Source organism: Nerophis ophidion, linkage group LG12, assembly GCF_033978795.1.
Source record: "Nerophis ophidion isolate RoL-2023_Sa linkage group LG12, RoL_Noph_v1.0, whole genome shotgun sequence".
NCBI lineage: Eukaryota > Metazoa > Chordata > Actinopteri > Syngnathiformes > Syngnathidae > Nerophis > Nerophis ophidion.
Window position 1 is genome coordinate 29,652,492 of NC_084622.1, and position 17,313 is coordinate 29,669,804.

The following is a 17,313-nucleotide window of genomic DNA, read 5'->3' on the forward strand; positions in this document are numbered from 1 at the left end:
GATATTCAGTGAAATTGTAGTGAATGACAACTGTACTGCAAACAGTCAGTGACACTTTTATTAACTCCGTTTAGTGAAGATGGGTATTAACAACACAGAAAATAAACTGTTTAAGTAGTACATAATTACATAACTTAAATAAAGTACAAAAATGTTCTTTCTTTGTAAAATAAATAACATAGCTGTGCGAATAATACAAATTGTATTAAACTTAGATAAAAAATACATTTGCAGGCAGGCACTTTGTGATTTGCCTTACTGGTTTGACGCGACCCCAAAAGAGAATAAGCGGTAGAAAATGGATGGATGGATGGATGGGTTTGACGATCCACCCTATCTTGCCTCTGATTGGCCTGTCCTTAACCAATTGTGACTCATCATAGTAAACAACCAACCAATCATGTTTTTATATGTGCAAGCATGTCTTGGAAGGAGGAAGGGGGGGGAGGGGGTTTAGAAGCCCATGGAGGGAGAGCGGGGGAAAACAAGGAACACAACAAATAAGTGGCGTTTGGTAATTTGGACGTGAAATAAATTATATCGATATTACGATATTTTCTTAATTCATATCTTGTTTATAAATATATCAATATATCTTACAAACTCGATATATCACCCAGCCCTACACAGAATTTGAATTTTTTGAAATCCTGTTTTTGTGGGTTTTATGAGCTGTAAACCCACATTATGTACAAATAAAAAACTAAATATTTGAAGTTGTTTAAGTTGTGGGCCCTGATTTTACAATCTATGGAAGTTTAACATTTTGAATCGAATTATGGAAATTATTACACTTTTCCATGGTATTCAGTTTTTTTTGGAAAGCAACCATTTACATTTTGTAAAAGTAGCTAAATTGTGGGTGTTTTTTTATATAGCTGATAAAAAGTGTTTCTGTGGTCAGAGGTTGATTAGATTGATTGTCGGAAGTGGCTTTAAGAGTCATGTTATGCACCATGATTGCCTGATACAGCCCAGAGGTGAAGTGCGGGACCTTAAAGGCCTACTAAAACCCACTACTACCTACCACGCAGTCTGATAGTTTATATATTAATGATAAAATATAAACTTCGCAACACATGCCAATACGACATTTTTAGTTTACTAAATTGCAATTTTAAATTTTCCGGGAGATTTTTCCTGAAAACGTCGCGTAATGATGACGTGTACACTTGACGTCACGGGCTGTTAGGAAATATGAGCGCTGCACACACACACAGCTAAAAGTCGTCTGCTTTAACGGCATAATTACACAGTATTTTGGAGATCTGTGTTGCTGAATCCTTTGCAATTTGTTCAATTAATATTGGAGAAGTCAAAGTAGAAAGATAGAGTTGGGAAGCTTTAGCCTTTAGCCACACAAACACACGGTGATTCCTTGTTTAAAATTCACGGAGGTAAAACTTTACTATGGATCACAGCGAACATGGATCCCAACGGAATGTCAACTAGCAGGTTTCGATGAGAAAATTGTGGTTAAAAAGTCAGTTCTTACCGGAGATCAGCTGAGCTTGTGCCACCCATAAAGCTGCCATCGACTTCCCTGAGACACTGCGCGTCAACACAACCGTGGACAAACCCCTCCGACTATCAGGTACTGTTAAACTCACTAAAACACTAGCAACACAATAGAAAGATAAGGGATTTCCCTGAATTATCCTAGTAAATGTGTCTAAAAACATCTGAATCCGTCCCAATGCTATCGCGCTTTTTTTAACTTTTTTTTTTTTTTTTTTTTTTTTTCTAGTCGCTATCAATATCCTCAAACACGAATCTTTCATCCTCGCTCAAATTAATGGGGAAATTGTCGTTTGCTCGGTCCGAATAGCTGTTTTTGTTGGAGGCTCCCATTAAAAACAATGTGAGGATGTGAGGAGCCATCAACATGTGACGTCATCGTCTGCGACTTCCGGTAGAAGCAGGGCTTTTCTCCAGTTGCAAACTTTATCGTGGATGTTCTCTACTAAATCCTTTCAGCAAAAATATGGCAATATCGCGAAATGATCAAGTATGACATAGAATGGACCTGCTATCCCCGTTTAAATAAGAAAATCTCATTTCAGTAGGCCTTAAATGTCATTGGCTGTCGCACCTGGAACATAAGCTGCATTACAAAGAAGAAGATAGCGTCAGCCTTTTATAAACACTACATCTAGTTACTATATTATCCTTTAAGTGGCCAGGAAAAATAACATGTTTTATCGAGTTATGAATAAGTCACATTTCTTGTTAGCATGTTTGTGGTGAACTACTTTGTTTCCAGTTTCTGCATCAGCTTCTAAGACTCAGTTGCATTTGCTTTAAATTGTGAGATAGGCGCCAGCGCCCCCCGTGACCCCAAAAGGGAATAAGCGGTAGAAAATGGATGGATGGATGTTTGGTTGCTCGGTTATGTAAGAGTTGACTGCCCTGAAGAAAACCCAGAAAATCATATCTTCACGCGTTCTTTAGCTTTTTGTACATGTCTGTTACTTATTGTGACATCACTGTCACGTTCAACTTGACTTGGACAGCAGAAGAGGGCAGTGAATATATCAAGCACACTGAGACATCAGTGCTCGCACTCAATATGGCAGCTCGGGGGTTAAGTCTTATACAGCAGTTTGCACTGCGGATGGATGTTCGCTAGCACAGAGGATTCCCATGCTATACCGAAACTGCAGATCCCACACAGATCGTTGCCAAGCCCGAGGGGATTTGGTTCAATCCCATGAGCGTGTAAAGAGCGAGTTGTGGGGAGGGATCCATTTTGAAGAAGGATGTTGGAGGAAGATGTCTCTCGCCTCCGCATGCGAGGCAGAGGAAGCATTTGGATGTAGCGCCATTGTGCCTCAACTGATATCATAATTAGTGTTTCTAAAGTAAGAGATGGGAAGGAAGGTGTGGGCTGTTGTCTCCTTGCTATAATTGGTATTATGTGCTGCTGCTGCTGCTGCTGGATATACTGAGTATCTAAAAACTGGACATGCGTTTGTAGTGCGCATAATGAACTAATGTAAGTTCCTCTGCTTTCTGTTTTTAATATTGCCTTTTGCAAACACTTTTGCAGGAATACATGCGTCCATTTCATTTAATTCAGCCATGATTTATGACATGTGAAGTCAGACCCTCTTTAACAAATGGTTATAAAAAAATTGTAGACCTGGATGTAATTTTGTTCCCAAAAAGAATGGAATTCCAGAACGTTTTAATGAAATAATTACTGACTTGACTATTTTATTACTGTATGTGTCTAACCCCCCCTTAATATTCAATTAACAACACCTGTTGTATATCGTGGGGATTGAATTTTGCGTACCCTTTGTTGGGGATGTTTGCAAATCTACATTTTTCAAACCAAAAACTATAACAATAACACAACCGGCTAGCTTAATGTTACCATTAGAGGTTTAAAGGGGTCCTCTTCCGGTTTTACATGTAAAACATCTCTTGTACTTGTACTTATGGTTCTTTGGTAAAAGATTTTACATAGATTGTTATACAAACCATTTTCAAGACACTTTCTGACCATCTCCCCAGGGTTTTATTTACGTGCCTCCACTTCAACTGTGTTTTCTTCCTGCTAGCCATGTTGTAGTTTTCACGCTTCTCTATCAAGTCTACTGACAGATGTAGCTAGAACTATGAAGGAGCACATAGTAGAAATGTCAACAGCAGAGAATGAGGATTTTAGCATGCATTTGCATGTGTAGGCCAGTCTGCCCTACAACGAGAGGATAGAGAAAAAGAAAGAACTTAGTGATTACAACTTAGGACCACATTGGCAGACTCGTGCAAAGCTCTTTGAATTAACCTCGACCATATATTGAGAAATCTGCTGACGTAACTGTAGTCTCCAATTAACGGTTTGTCTTTAGCATTTATGAAGGAAGGCAATATTGTTTAGTCAATATCTCCACCATGGCTCGTAGGAGTGTAACGATTTGTTTTAACAATAATTCAATTTGATATTTGTCGTTGCCAATACGATTAATTCTTATTATTTTAGAACAATTTCGATTTGAAACAATTCATTGATTTAAAACAGATTCAATAACCTTTTAGCAAAAAAAAAGAAAACCTGTCACTTTTGATCTACCTTTAACTGGGGACACATTTTCTGGGTGCACACAATTATGCTGAAATAATATGTATCTCTTTGTAACTTCATGTGTGGTTAATTATAAGAATCCAAATTCAAGTTTTGTTGAAGATGATGCTACATATGTACAGTATATCAGTTAAGGAAAATTAGTAAATTACAAAAATAACATGTAATTTTATATTATTAATTTTATCTTCTGGTATGGTAAAAATTAACACCATTGGTGGCATTTTAAAACTTTGCCAGAGTCAATTTCACTTATCAATATGATGAAAATAATCACATCATTTAATCAGAATACTATTAACCGCAACATGTAAGTGAGCTTTTTCTATTTTCAAACAAAGAAAACAACCTATAGTTGTCTTTATTTTTAAGTTGTCATGCCAGTATCATAACCAGTCCGGCCCACTCGGGAACAGATTTTCCTCCATGTGGTCCCTGACCTAAAATGAGTTTGACACCCCTGCTTTAGGTTGAATTAACAGGAGGAAACCCTTGTTGCTCACATTTTAAACATTCTAGCAATTTTAAATAAAAGTACAGTAACCAGCATTTTAACGGTAGATTTCCTGCTAAATAAAGTTCCCCGATCTGGCCATACAGTAACTGTTCTCCACCCTTTCGTGGCCGATGATGGACAGCGTCCAAGGTGCGCAGAAGATTGTATGCCTCCTCATCCCTGTTGATGGGATTGTTTCCTTGTTTCCGAATTTCTATAGCCTCCTTCATCCATCTCCTGTATTTCTTTCTTTCTCATCAAATGACTTCTTCATGTGTTCAGGGAGTCATGGTAACTTGGACCACTGTCACTTCCGCTGTCGGCCACGTCTTTTTTTTGGTATAAAGTCGTGTTGCGGCTTTATCATTGCTATGTAATTAGTATTTCTTGTGGCTTTTGTAATCCTACTGTAGCTGAAAGTTATGATATGAAAATGACTGGCATTAGAGAAGGAGAGACACAGTCGGAGATACACTCTCTTAACTAGTTGTAACAAACTGAGGGAGTCAAAACACACATTATACAGAGCTGCTGTTTGCCACATCTCTCGCTCAGACTTTCAACACACAAACACCCAAACTCACTAGTCTGCTCCTCTCGCATACGTCACACTTGTAAAGGCACATAGACACTTGACACAGATATTTCACTATTGTTTTGTGGCGTTGGAGTTCATCATGACATTTCTCAACCACTGTAGATATCTGTCATTTTTTTATGGGATGATGCCACATAGCGGACAATAAAGTTATTGTTTAACATTTTTATCATTAAAAGTTATGAACTTCATATAAAGTCTGCCGTTGATAAATCCAATGTTTTCCTTTTTCGAGTATCGATCAATTCGATCCATTCACTTTAAAAACAATCTTGGATCGATACCTATCTGTTTTAAAGCGAACTTGCCGAGCACAGATTGATATACTTAAATTTTAGGAATATCCATCCATCCATTTTTCTACCGCTTGTCCTTTTTAGGGGTTGCAGGGGTGCTGGAGCCTATCTCAGCTGCATTCGGTTGGTAGGTGGGGTACATCTTGGACAAGTCGCCACTTCACACAGATAGACAGACAACATTCACACTCACATTCACACACTTGGGCCAATTTAGTGTTGCCAATCAACCTATTCCCAGGTGCATGTTTTTGGAGGTGGGAGGAACCCGGAGTACCGGAAGAACATGCAAACTCTACACAGAATATAAATGGATCAATTGTTACACCACTAATTGCTCCATTGTCAGGTCCCAAATACACAAAAACAGCTACTATAAATTGAGAGAGGTTGGTTTAGCATAATAGGTATGGCCCCTTAAAGAGAAGATTTGATTAGAGCTGCAGATATTGATTATTTCATAATTGATTATTTGCTTGGTTAATAGAGTTATCTGATTAAAAACACTTTATAGACTCATAGCCTCGATTTCTATTTGAGGGAAAATAATTTAAATAAACATTTTTTCTGCTTGCCATTACCTAATTTTTTTTTCAAACAAATGCTCGTCATCAACTTTGAAATTGTACTTTTAACATGTTTGCATTAAGAAAATAAACTCCACTGTTAGCTGTCACATACTGTATGCACTATAGCTGTCATGTGAAGGGCTTTCGTAAAGGGAAGAATGATAATGATAATTGTAAGGGCCTACCCTTAGCCTCCAGTAGCCTCTAAAACAAAACGATTATGCATACACTGAACTAATATATATACATAAGAATGCATATGAATTAAAAAATAACCACAAGTCATACAATAATCTTATTTTAATAATTTTAACAACCCCTATAATCCCTTTTTAAAAAGTTATTTGGTCCACACTAATGTTCCCTCTCAGGTGTGTGCCTGTGCATTTGCGCACTGCTCCCGAGTCCTGTGTCCTCCGCGCACGGAAAATCTATGCAGCGCACAAAATCCAAATCCAACCTAAACTCTGACCAGAATATACACGTAACAATGATAAATGATAAATAAATGACAATGTCTGCCGAGACATTTAAAAGGGAGAAGGAGCTCGGTCTGTATCAATATCATTACATTGAGAAAAACTGATCTGATGTTGTCGGCCGTAATTACGACAAAACCAGTATCTACAAAAAATGGCCACTTTCTGTTGTAATCACACCAAACAAACAAATGATGTGTCGTATTCACAGCATCCACTTTATTTCATTTACATCAAAAGACACACACTGTCTGCTCAGCCAGTGATGGTTCACGGCCGCAAAAACAATCTCCCAACACCACACATAAACTCCGTTAGGTCGTTGACTCGTCACACTGTGGTTATGGTTCACACGAAGCCAATCAATGTCATTAACATCATGTTTTGTGTGCGTGTTGCTGTTGCAGCAGCAGAGTTCAGAGTTAAATGCTGCTTGCTTATTTTGGCAAAACAAACATGCACTTCACAACCACACTCTCAAAACATGTTTGCTTATTCAAGTGACATGTAATAAGAATGTTAATTTGGGGATATTAATCATGATCATGATTCCTAGATCCCATAAATTCCAAAAAACAAAACAAAAACTGCAAAAGCAATGAGGTATTCTACAGACAAAACGTTGTACACTGTATCCCATGCTTGTGTTACAGAATACATCTCATTGTGCAAAATGTGAATGTTATAAGGTGAACAAAATGTGATCTCTGAAACTTATTCATCTATGTTAACTAATGATGTCAGGTTTGGGACAGGTGTGATGCTGGTGTGGCGACAGTGTGCATGTCTGATGTTGTTCACTTGTGGTCCAAAAGATGTTGAGGGGGTTTGTGCGTTTGCTCAGTGACATGAAAAATTGGAGAGTAGTTTTAATGCAACATACTTTTACTTTTACTTGAGTATATTTATAGAGAAGAAACGCTACTTTTACTCTGCTTCATTTATCTACATTCAGCTTGCTACTCGCTACTGAGTTTTATCGATCTTTTAATGCACGCTTTTTGTTTTGATTTGTCAGACAGACCTTCAAAGTAGGATCCATCACATGCCTGCGTTTCACCAATCAAAGGCAGTCACTGGTGACGTTTGACTCCGTTTCACCAATCAAATGCAGTCACTGGTGACGTTTGACTCCGTTTCACCAATCAAATGCAGTCACTGGTGACGTTTGACTCCGTTTCACCAATCAAACAGAGCCAGGCGGTCACATGATTAACTGCACACTTTTTTTGTATTTTTTTTATAAACCTTTAGTTATAAATTTCAACATTTACAAACAGTTGAAAATAATAATCAAAGTAATTACACAAACAGTACAAAACAGTTTAAAAAACGTGCAAAGGGGGCTGTAAATTCAATGTAACTAAAATAGAATGCCAAAAATATATATATCCAAAATAAACAAAGTGCAAAGCCATAGGCTCACTCAATCTCAGTAAATAACTTAAATTTGGAACATAGCATCATCGTTTTCACAGTTTTTTGTTTGTTAGAGGTAGAGTGTTTTAATGTAGAGTTCTAAATCTTTTTTAAAGGCACAAAACACAGGTCGGGTATTGAGAAACTTACATTTATGAATATAAAACTTAGCCAATAGTATAATGAGGTTGCAAAGGTAAAATTCATTTTCAATTTTTTTTTTCAATACAGTGTAAAACCAACTACATATTATTTAATATATATTATTGTTTTAGTTGCTTAAGACATATTCCTGGCTGAATTTGTTCATTGCTATTTTTATGTTTTTGTGGATTACTTGTTGCCGTCATCATTAAACGAACAGGTTACTCATCAGCTACTCAGTACTTGAGTAGTTTTTTCACAACATACTTTTTACTTTTACTCAAGTAAATATTTGGGTGACTACTCCTTACCTTTACTTGAGTAATACATCTCTAAAGTAAGAGCACTCTTACTTGAGTACAATTTCTGGCTACTCTACCTCTGGTTCTTCTCATCGGATGTAAGTGAGTGCAAGCAAACGCCAGCTGGGTTAGGATGCAAGTCCGGACCCCAGAAAGGAGTTGAGAAGAAGGCCAGGATGAGGAGCAGTAGAGCAGGGCCCAGGGCATTAAAAACTTATGTTAACTTATGTTATCATGATGTGTTCAATGTGGACTTGTAAAATGTGTTATTAGGGGGACATTTGAATAGCTTAAATACAAAAAAGTTACAAGACAACCATCCATCCATCCATCCATTTTCTACTGCTTGTCCCTCGGAGTCGCGGTGGGTGCGGGAGCCTCTCCCAGCTGCAATTACATGATAACACTCTGACTTGTTAAGTGGTTTATTGTAAAGACAAAGAACACAAATTCTGTTTATTACACCAGGCACTGTCAACAACACTAAAAAAACAAGAAGATGGAAGGTGGTAATGAATGGAGTAGAGGAGCCCACATCAATACTCTTCAGCGGGCCCAGAATTCCTATCGAGTTCTGGGCCCGCTGAAGAGTATTCCTATCGAATTCCTATCATGTGCACTGCAGTGCACATGATTGCAGTGCACATGGCCACTGCAATCATTGCAGTGGCCATCCGGAATGTATGACCATGCAGTTTGAGTTTTATAAATTGTTATTAGTTGCACTCTTTAATTAATCAATACAGCATAATATAAATAAAGCTTTTTTTCTAATCAATTTAATCAGTTAATGATTTCATCCCTGGATTTGACAAATAAATGTTGATTTTTGTCACAATCATAAGTTAAAGTTGGTTAAAAAAAATTCAAAACTGATGCAATGGCTGCAGTACAGAGTTTAAACAGGCTTGACGTTCTTTTTCTTTGCGTGTATCCTGATGGTTTAAACGACGAAGATGAAATGCGAGCACTCTCTAAGCATCTACCTAAAAGTGATATACATCAGCTTTAAAGCGTACACATTTTCCATTGGTTATGAAATATTTTGTGAAAATTGTGATGTTTTCCTCAGACAAATTGACCGCACTAAATCGACCCAAGTGCCTGAACGTGAGTGTGCACAGTTGTCTGTTTGTCTGTTGGCCCTACGATGGCCTTCCGCCAGAGTGCAGCGACGATAGGCTCCAGCCACCCTGTCCCCCAACCCCTAACCAGTGCGCCCCCTGCTTTTTTGCACCATTAGTTTCACTTCTTCTGTGATGTTTGATTACTTTGAAGTCCATAGATGTTCTCATGAGCTCATGTTGCTTCAAGTTTCCATTATTACTTTTCCACCATCATACGGGGATAATTAATGGGAGATACCTCCTCAGGTCCCAGGGGGGGTTAATTGAATAAGGAAGTGCCTTTTTCCTCCAAACCACGCAACACCATATTAAATACACTCTGCTCATGAGAGAAGCACCATTTTGCATTTGTTGGAAGGGTTAATTTTCACTGCCTAGGAACAACCTTGCACTCTGTGTATATATGTACATATATGTGTATATACATACACATATACCTATATGTGTATGTATATACACATATATACATACACAGTGTTGGTGTTAGGAATTGGGACCCCATCAAGTCATAAAAATGGGGTCCCACAGTAAATTCTTGAGGCCCCACTTTTTTGTAAGCATTTTGAAAACAAATGATAAATGTATGATTTATCCTGTTATATCTCACATTCTATATTTTGTTTTGGAAAAAGGTTGTCATTAACGTTATTTAATTAATAATATTTATGCACATGTAAATATATAAAGTTATAAACATTCATTCACTTTCTTCTTTCCTTCATGGATCTAAACTTTACCGCTGCCGGTATTTTTTTCTATATTTTTATTTGATAAGTTGTAGGTATGGCAGCACAGCAGAGGACAGGTTAGTACGGGTGCCTCACAATACAAAGGTCCTGGGTTCAATCCTGGGCTCAGGATCTTTCTGTGTGGAGTTTGCATGAGTTTACGTGGGTTCCCTCCGGGTACTCTGGCTTCCTCTCACCTCCATAGACATGCACCTGGGGATAGGTTGATTGGCAACACTAAATTGGCCCTAGTGTGTGAATGTGAGTGTGAATGTTGTCTGTCTATCTGTTTTGGCCCTGCGATGAGGTAGCAACTTGTCCAGGGTGTACTCCGCCTTCCACCCGTTTGCAGCTGAGATAGGCTCCAGCACCCTAAGCGACTACGAAGGGGACAAGCGGTTGAAAATGGATGGAAGTTGTAGGTGTATTTATTTCAGTATGAAAGCGTAAAACGTTCTTTGCCTCGGTTATGGAATTATGATAATGGTGTGCCAGGGCATATATACATTAGTTATGTAACGCTTAAATCTCAAGAGTCTACATCAATTTCAGATATCCATCAATTCTAAGTTTTTTGGGGTTTTTTAAATGTGTTTTTTGTTGGTTTATTTTTCTTCCCCCCTTTTTTTTTTTATGGGAAATATGCAAAATCTTCCACAAAAAATATTTGTCAAAGTGCAATATGTTGATGTGAGGTAATCGGGGCCTTGAATAGGTCAATAATTTATAAAAACGCTGATTTTGATTCAATATTATGTTTTTAGCAATGACCGTTTTAAAGAAAAAAACACCCTTGTTTTATTAGTCAACATTGCAACTTTATCAAAATTACATTTCATCTGTAAGCTTTTTTATTCCACTTTTGTTCCGTTTTTGTCTATCTTAATCGTATTTTTAAAATGCGCTGTGGGCCTTTTAAAACTTTAGCTGCAGGCCGCAAACGGCCTCCGGTCCACACATTTGAAACCTCTGCTCTAGATAATAGAACATTTAATCTGATAAGTCTATTGATAAAAAGCAGAGGCGGGCGATGCATGCATGTTCATCATAACGCACAGTCAGCATTTCTGCTTCAGTAAACAATGACGTTGATGACGTCACTGTCAGCGATGTGAGCGACACCTGCTAACTTGTCAGCCACTTCTCCAAGAGACTCCTTTGAACACTCCTCGCACGTTACCATTTCAAAAGGCACATCTTTTTCCCTTTTGTTGACCTGCAAAGTATGTTTTTGGGGTGGAGGAGCCTGGTCGAGTGCTGGTTAGCTTGAAGCCTACCAACAAGTCTCCATCCTCAAACGATGGTCGATCCAGCGGGAGATAAAAGTGAAGTTTCCATGGACTCACAAAGACTAAAACAAGTCATTTACTGGAGACATGGCACAGGATGAATTTAAAAAAGTTGACTTTACACTCACCTTAGTTTTAACCAGGAAGTCTCTCTTTTCACAGCCCCTCACGTTAAAGTTGTCCAAGTGCAAACTGAGGCAGTATTTCTGATAGATAAAACTTGCGGCGAATCATCCATCCATCTTCTTCCGCTTATCCGAGGTCGGGTCGCGGGGGCAGCCTAAGCAGGGAAGCCCAGACTTCCCTCTCCCCAGCCACTTCGTCTAGCTCTTCCCGGGGGATCCCGAGGCGTTCCCAGGCCAGCCGGGAGACATAGTCTTCCCAACGTGTCCTGGGTCTTCCCTGTGGCCTCCTACCGGTTGGACGTGCCCTAAGCACCTCCCTCGGGAGGCGCTCGGGTGGCATCCTGACCAGATGCCCGAACCACCTCATCTGGCTCTTTAAGAAATTGAAACGGAAAGTTTGTTACTTTGAAGACGACCATAAATTTGACAGAAATTTGACCCGGCAAAAATTAAATTAATCAAAACACCGGCGTAAAGTGATAATAAATAAAAAAATCTGCATCCCAGGGACGAGCGGACTTCCCTAAATGCGGGTCCTGTCTGATGGCAATGCATACAAAGACACAAAGTGCGTTAACACCAACAGTGATATATACACATACATCAGAATCAGAAATACTTCATTAATCCCAGAGAGGAAATTAAAATTTTCATTTATACATATATAAGTTTAAATGTTTGTGTGTGTATGTATATATTTATTTATTTGTGTTTGTTTTGTTTTCTTATGCAGTGTTTTCTGCTTTTTTTATGCTGAGACCTTTGTAAGTATAGTAATTGGCTAATCATGGAGCTAACTATTACTTTCAGCCCTAATTCAATAGGTATATACATTATTAGGTGGACAATTGATTTACAGGGACACTGTTCGTGCCTACATTAAATTAGAGTGTGACATATTGTGTATTGATTTGACACAGTCCATTGTGACCACATATTTCCTGCCTCTCAGCTGTGCGATCCATCTGTGTGAAAGTCCATCTGTCTTGTGGCTGCTCCCAAGTTGCTTGGTCGTAATCTGCCCCCCAAGCATGGCCTGAGCGTCTCCACCAAGCTGCCAACGTTGGCTCTGCCTTGTGGCATGAGGCTTGTGTTGGCCAGCACCAGTTGTTTGTGCTCAGGCAGGACATGCACTGCAAAAACACATCAGTCACTGGTGCAGCTTGAACGGCCATCTGGACACGAGCTGTTATAACCCCACCGATGCTCTAGCGCTACTCCTCTTTTGGTTAAACAAATCTTCAGTGCTGAATTGGCAAAGGAACATCCCATTGTAGTACAAGAGCTTAGTTCCAAAATATAAAGGAATTGTGCATTTTGTGATAAAAGCATGAAATTTGGTACACTTATAGCCAAAGGCATTCTCAAAAGATATGGATGTGGAGCCATCATGAATTTTCAACATGGCGCTCATGGCAGCCATTTTTCAAAATGTCCGACAGCAACAACTGTTTTCTTATGAATGATGGATTTAGTATGATATTTCAGACTTATTTACCGTTCATACTACTTGGTAAATGTCTTTTGGATAGTGGATAATTTTCACTGAAAATTCAAAATGGCCGCCAACTGGTTAGGAATGGATGATCTCTATGTTTAATTATACATTTATCTTGGCGCAGAATTTGAATTGGGAACTTTGGAATTTCTAAGAATCGTCTTTCTATCTCAAAATACTCATGTTAAGCAAAGGAAACCTAGGGTCTGTCACAGAGAAAACTAATCTCACTCGCCTTCACAGACACAAAGGGCTGTGCACTGTAAGTGGGGATTTTTGCACTTACACTGCCCAACACAACCCTTCTTGCATTTGCATGAGACAAGTTCATAACTTGACTGGCCTGCATCTGGTAGGCATGTCCATAAGGGTTCATAGTCCCCCTCAGGTGACTTTGACCAGCCCCATTCGCACGGTAAAGGTAGTTCTGGTGTTGACACCACACGTGCCCTCCTAGGTATACAGCTCTCTTAACATGCTCTTCTAGGGCAGCCTTGGTAGGGGGGATTGTTTCCACAGTGTGCCTCTTTTCAAATAACTTCCTCCTTGCCGTATTGATTTCTGTACATGTGCTGGCTCAGTCATAGACTAAGATAACAAACCTCTCAATTGTGGCCATTAACTCCTGTGGTATGTCATCTGGGGCTGAAGACACTTTCAACAGGGCATGTGTAAGTTCTGGAAGCACAGACCATACAGCCCATGCAGTCTTTTCCCCATGGCCAACAAATCTTGACACAGTGTCACAACCCGTCAATGCATGGAACACTGGTAGTGCACATGCTTTCTCGGGCCCGAGCCCTGCTGCAATTTCATGGGCTGCCAAATATCGAAAATTCCTACCAGTACCAAAAGCCAACCAAAGCTCATCCTCTGGTTGTAGAATCTGAGCCTCTGCCACAGCCAGCACCACAACATCACTATCAACTGTTTGGATCATAATTTTGTGGTGGCCGTTTTTTGCTGCATGGGCTACGTGCAATAACATGCGACTATCCGCTTCCTCATGCGTGCAAGGAGCAATCGATGTCCTATCTGGGAGAAGTGGCTTGCTAAGGATTTCCATGTCACTTGTGATGACAAGCTGTTTATCCTCCTGCACAAACCATCTGAGCAGAGCCTCCGAGAGAAAGGCAAACAACTCAGTCTTATTGCTACCAACTCTAAGAAAGTGTTGCCAGTACTTTTTTTTTCCATTGGGTAGAATTTCAATTACAATAAAATAGATGATAGTACACTTGAAATTATAGATTTAATTTCAGAAATATGGCTGCCATCTTGTTGTAGGTGACCAGTGGTCACAAAGTGTGACTATTCTGGTCACCATTTCTGACTTAGAAGGAAGTTTCTGGTTTGACACCGAGATCACCCATATCAGACAATCAAATGTGATGGCTGCAATCTTGAAGATGTCAGCCATCTTGAATATTTAATGACACATTTATATTATCCAAAAGACATTTACCAAGTACTATGTATGGTAAATAAGTCTGAAATATCATATTATATCCATCATTTCATAAGCGAACAGTTGTTACTGACAGCCATTTTGAAAGATGGCTGCCATGGGCGCCATTTTTAAAATTCATGGTGGCTCCATATCCAAATCTTTTGAGAATGCCTCTGGCTATAAGTGTACTAAATGTCATGCTTTTATCACAAAATGCACAATCGTTCTGGTTACCAGCTGCACTATTGTGGTTAATTTTGTGGTTACTTGGGTGTTGATGTCAGCATCTCCTGTGCGCCATGCCACTTCTGTAATGGGCACCATTAGTTTGAGTTTATGAATAATGCAAACTTTTAAGTAGTTTATAGTACTGGTGGGCCTTGTGTTACAAACAAATTCAATTCATACGACTGCAAGGTAAATTTAGTTACATTGTAAGTCTAAACTCAAAGTAAATTAACACTTAAGTCACTCACACTGTAAACAGAACACATGGATCACATATAAAATGTATTGAAAAGGAAAAAAATGGTAATGATGACAGAACAACTCCTTACTTTTGTATCTGATGTTGTCTTGCAAGAACGGGAAAGACAGGCTTGTTTGGAGGTGGAAGTCTAAATAATGAGATCTCTATGCTGCTTCGTTATTGCTGTAGATTTTTTTTTTTTTTACATGTTCAAAGATATCCTTAATGATGGTGGAAACATTTTAGGGGCTAGGACCAAACCATTTTGCCAATGTGGATTTCTTCACTTCTCCACTTAGCATTTTACAATATCTAATTTCACCTCACTTTCCTTTTTTGTTTGTTTGTTTGTTTTGGTTTTACATGCTGCCACCAGAAGTTTCTGCCTCACACATGGGAGACATCATGAATGTTAAAGTTGAGAAGAAAACCTTAAAAACAAAAGGCATGTTTCAGTGTAACAATATGCTACAACGTATTTCTCTGCCTGCACGTGACAACTACGTATTTTTTTTTTGTAAAAAGGACTACCAATAGTTGTGTTAAGATTTTTGTCTGTATTAAATTATGTTGGAATTACTGTATGTGCCTACTTGTGCAACAGTCATGTGTTGGTCGGGATGAAGATGAAAGCAAAACCTGGACTGCTTAAAATTACAGAATTTGTTCTTGTAATATCACAATAAAAGTTAACTTTACCTCACCACAATAGTCCCATTTTGGCCTGTGACACACCCGGCTAGTGCAACTTGTCGCTAGCCTACATACTTTGTTCATCTAAAAGGTAGAGGCCTTTTGGTACCCAAAAAGCAGCAGTGTTCCCTGACAAGCTCTGCAAATGTCAGGCCCCTTAAAAAAAACAACACCAAAGTGTCGTGCCGGCCCACCCCCCCCCAGTTGCCGGAGAAACACTCTGTAGGAGGGGGAAAGCAAAACTGTATTCCTTCAAAGGGAAAAGCAAAAGTGCGTGCGTGTGCATGCTTGTGTGTTGAAGAGAGGGAGCTTGGTGTAGAAGAGATAAAAAGAACTGGTGGGCACTTTGATGCTTTACAGTTCTTTTTGATTTTTTAAAAGAATTGTTGGGTTTTGATCCACCATCCATTTTGTACAGCTTGTCCCTCATGGGGTCGCAGGGGGCTGAAGTCTATCCCAGCTGCACTTAGTCTTTTTATATATTTATGCATACATGTGAAAAAGAGGTCTAAACAAGCAAATTTGAAGTCTAACTGTAGTTTCCAGGCGGGGCTGCTGACCAATAGCACAGCACCGTAAATTGACCTTCTTGAAAGAGTCTGTTGGAATAATTGTTTCTGCAGTCACTTTATTAGTCACATGCATGTCTTCCCGCCTCACAAATGCTACAGGAGGGAGTGGTTTGATTTAAATGTGCTTGCACCCTTCCTGTGTTGAATCCCACCATAAGCTGCCTGAGGAATTAATTAATGACTGCGGCTGCCAGGACAAGACAGTGTGGCCCCTCTTGTTGCGATGTATGCCGCCGTGTCTCATTAAGAATCCTGTTCGCTAAATCATGATTAGGTTGTCTCGTCAAATCAGAGTAGTAATATTGATCCTGCTGAAAAAAAAAAATCAACTGCAACTATGGAGGGAAGTGTGGCATTTTCTCACCTGCTTGGGAATCAATTTACATTGCAAATGAGGCTTGTTGGATGCAGCTTTTACTACCCTCCAAACTTGATGGTGTTTTATAAGCAGCCATTAAACATCAAGTGGAGGTGAAATGATGGAGAAGCATCGATCAGTTAAAGAATGATCTTTGAAGGGGGTGTTGAGGACAAGGTCGCCCTAACAGCGGAAGGAGTCAACCTTCGTCTCATCCTCTCATGGGGTTACTGTGACCAAGGCTGTGCTTTAATTTAATTTACTCCGTCAGTGTGTCCTCATTTTATCTTACAACGTTTTGATCATTGTGTTAAGTACACTATAAACAAGGGAGTGTGTCCTTAAACTTCCAGGTAGGAGAACGTATGTGTACTGTGTTGGATACATTCTGTGGATTACCTCTTGTAGTTTGCATATAGCTGCCGATTGATAATGATTTCATCTCAGCAGTCCCCCAACCTTTATTAAGCCACAAACAGGTCCACATGCCCACAAACCTCATATGGAAATGCCATTTTCTATAAAAAAAAAATGTATCACTGCTCACTCAAGTTGTCTGTGACTCAGTTTGGCCCCAAGTGGCTGGGGTCCTCTGACTTTGTCGGGTTTTA

The 17,313-nt window shown here is 39.3% G+C and overlaps 1 protein-coding gene across 12 annotated transcripts in view; it reads left to right on the plus strand.

The window, feature by feature from the left end:
- LOC133563270 (tight junction protein ZO-1-like) overlaps positions 1–17,313 on the plus strand; it is a 259,759-nt gene that overhangs the window by 206,208 nt on the left and 36,238 nt on the right. Inside the window, exon 1 of one of the 12 annotated variants that reach the window (XM_061917307.1) lies at positions 2,959–2,995. The exons of the other annotated variants lie outside the window; for them this stretch is intronic. The gene's annotated coding sequence lies outside the window, so the exon portion shown is untranslated. Of the gene's footprint in view, positions 1–2,958; positions 2,996–17,313 lie in introns of those variants that run through there. 12 annotated transcript variants of the gene reach the window in all.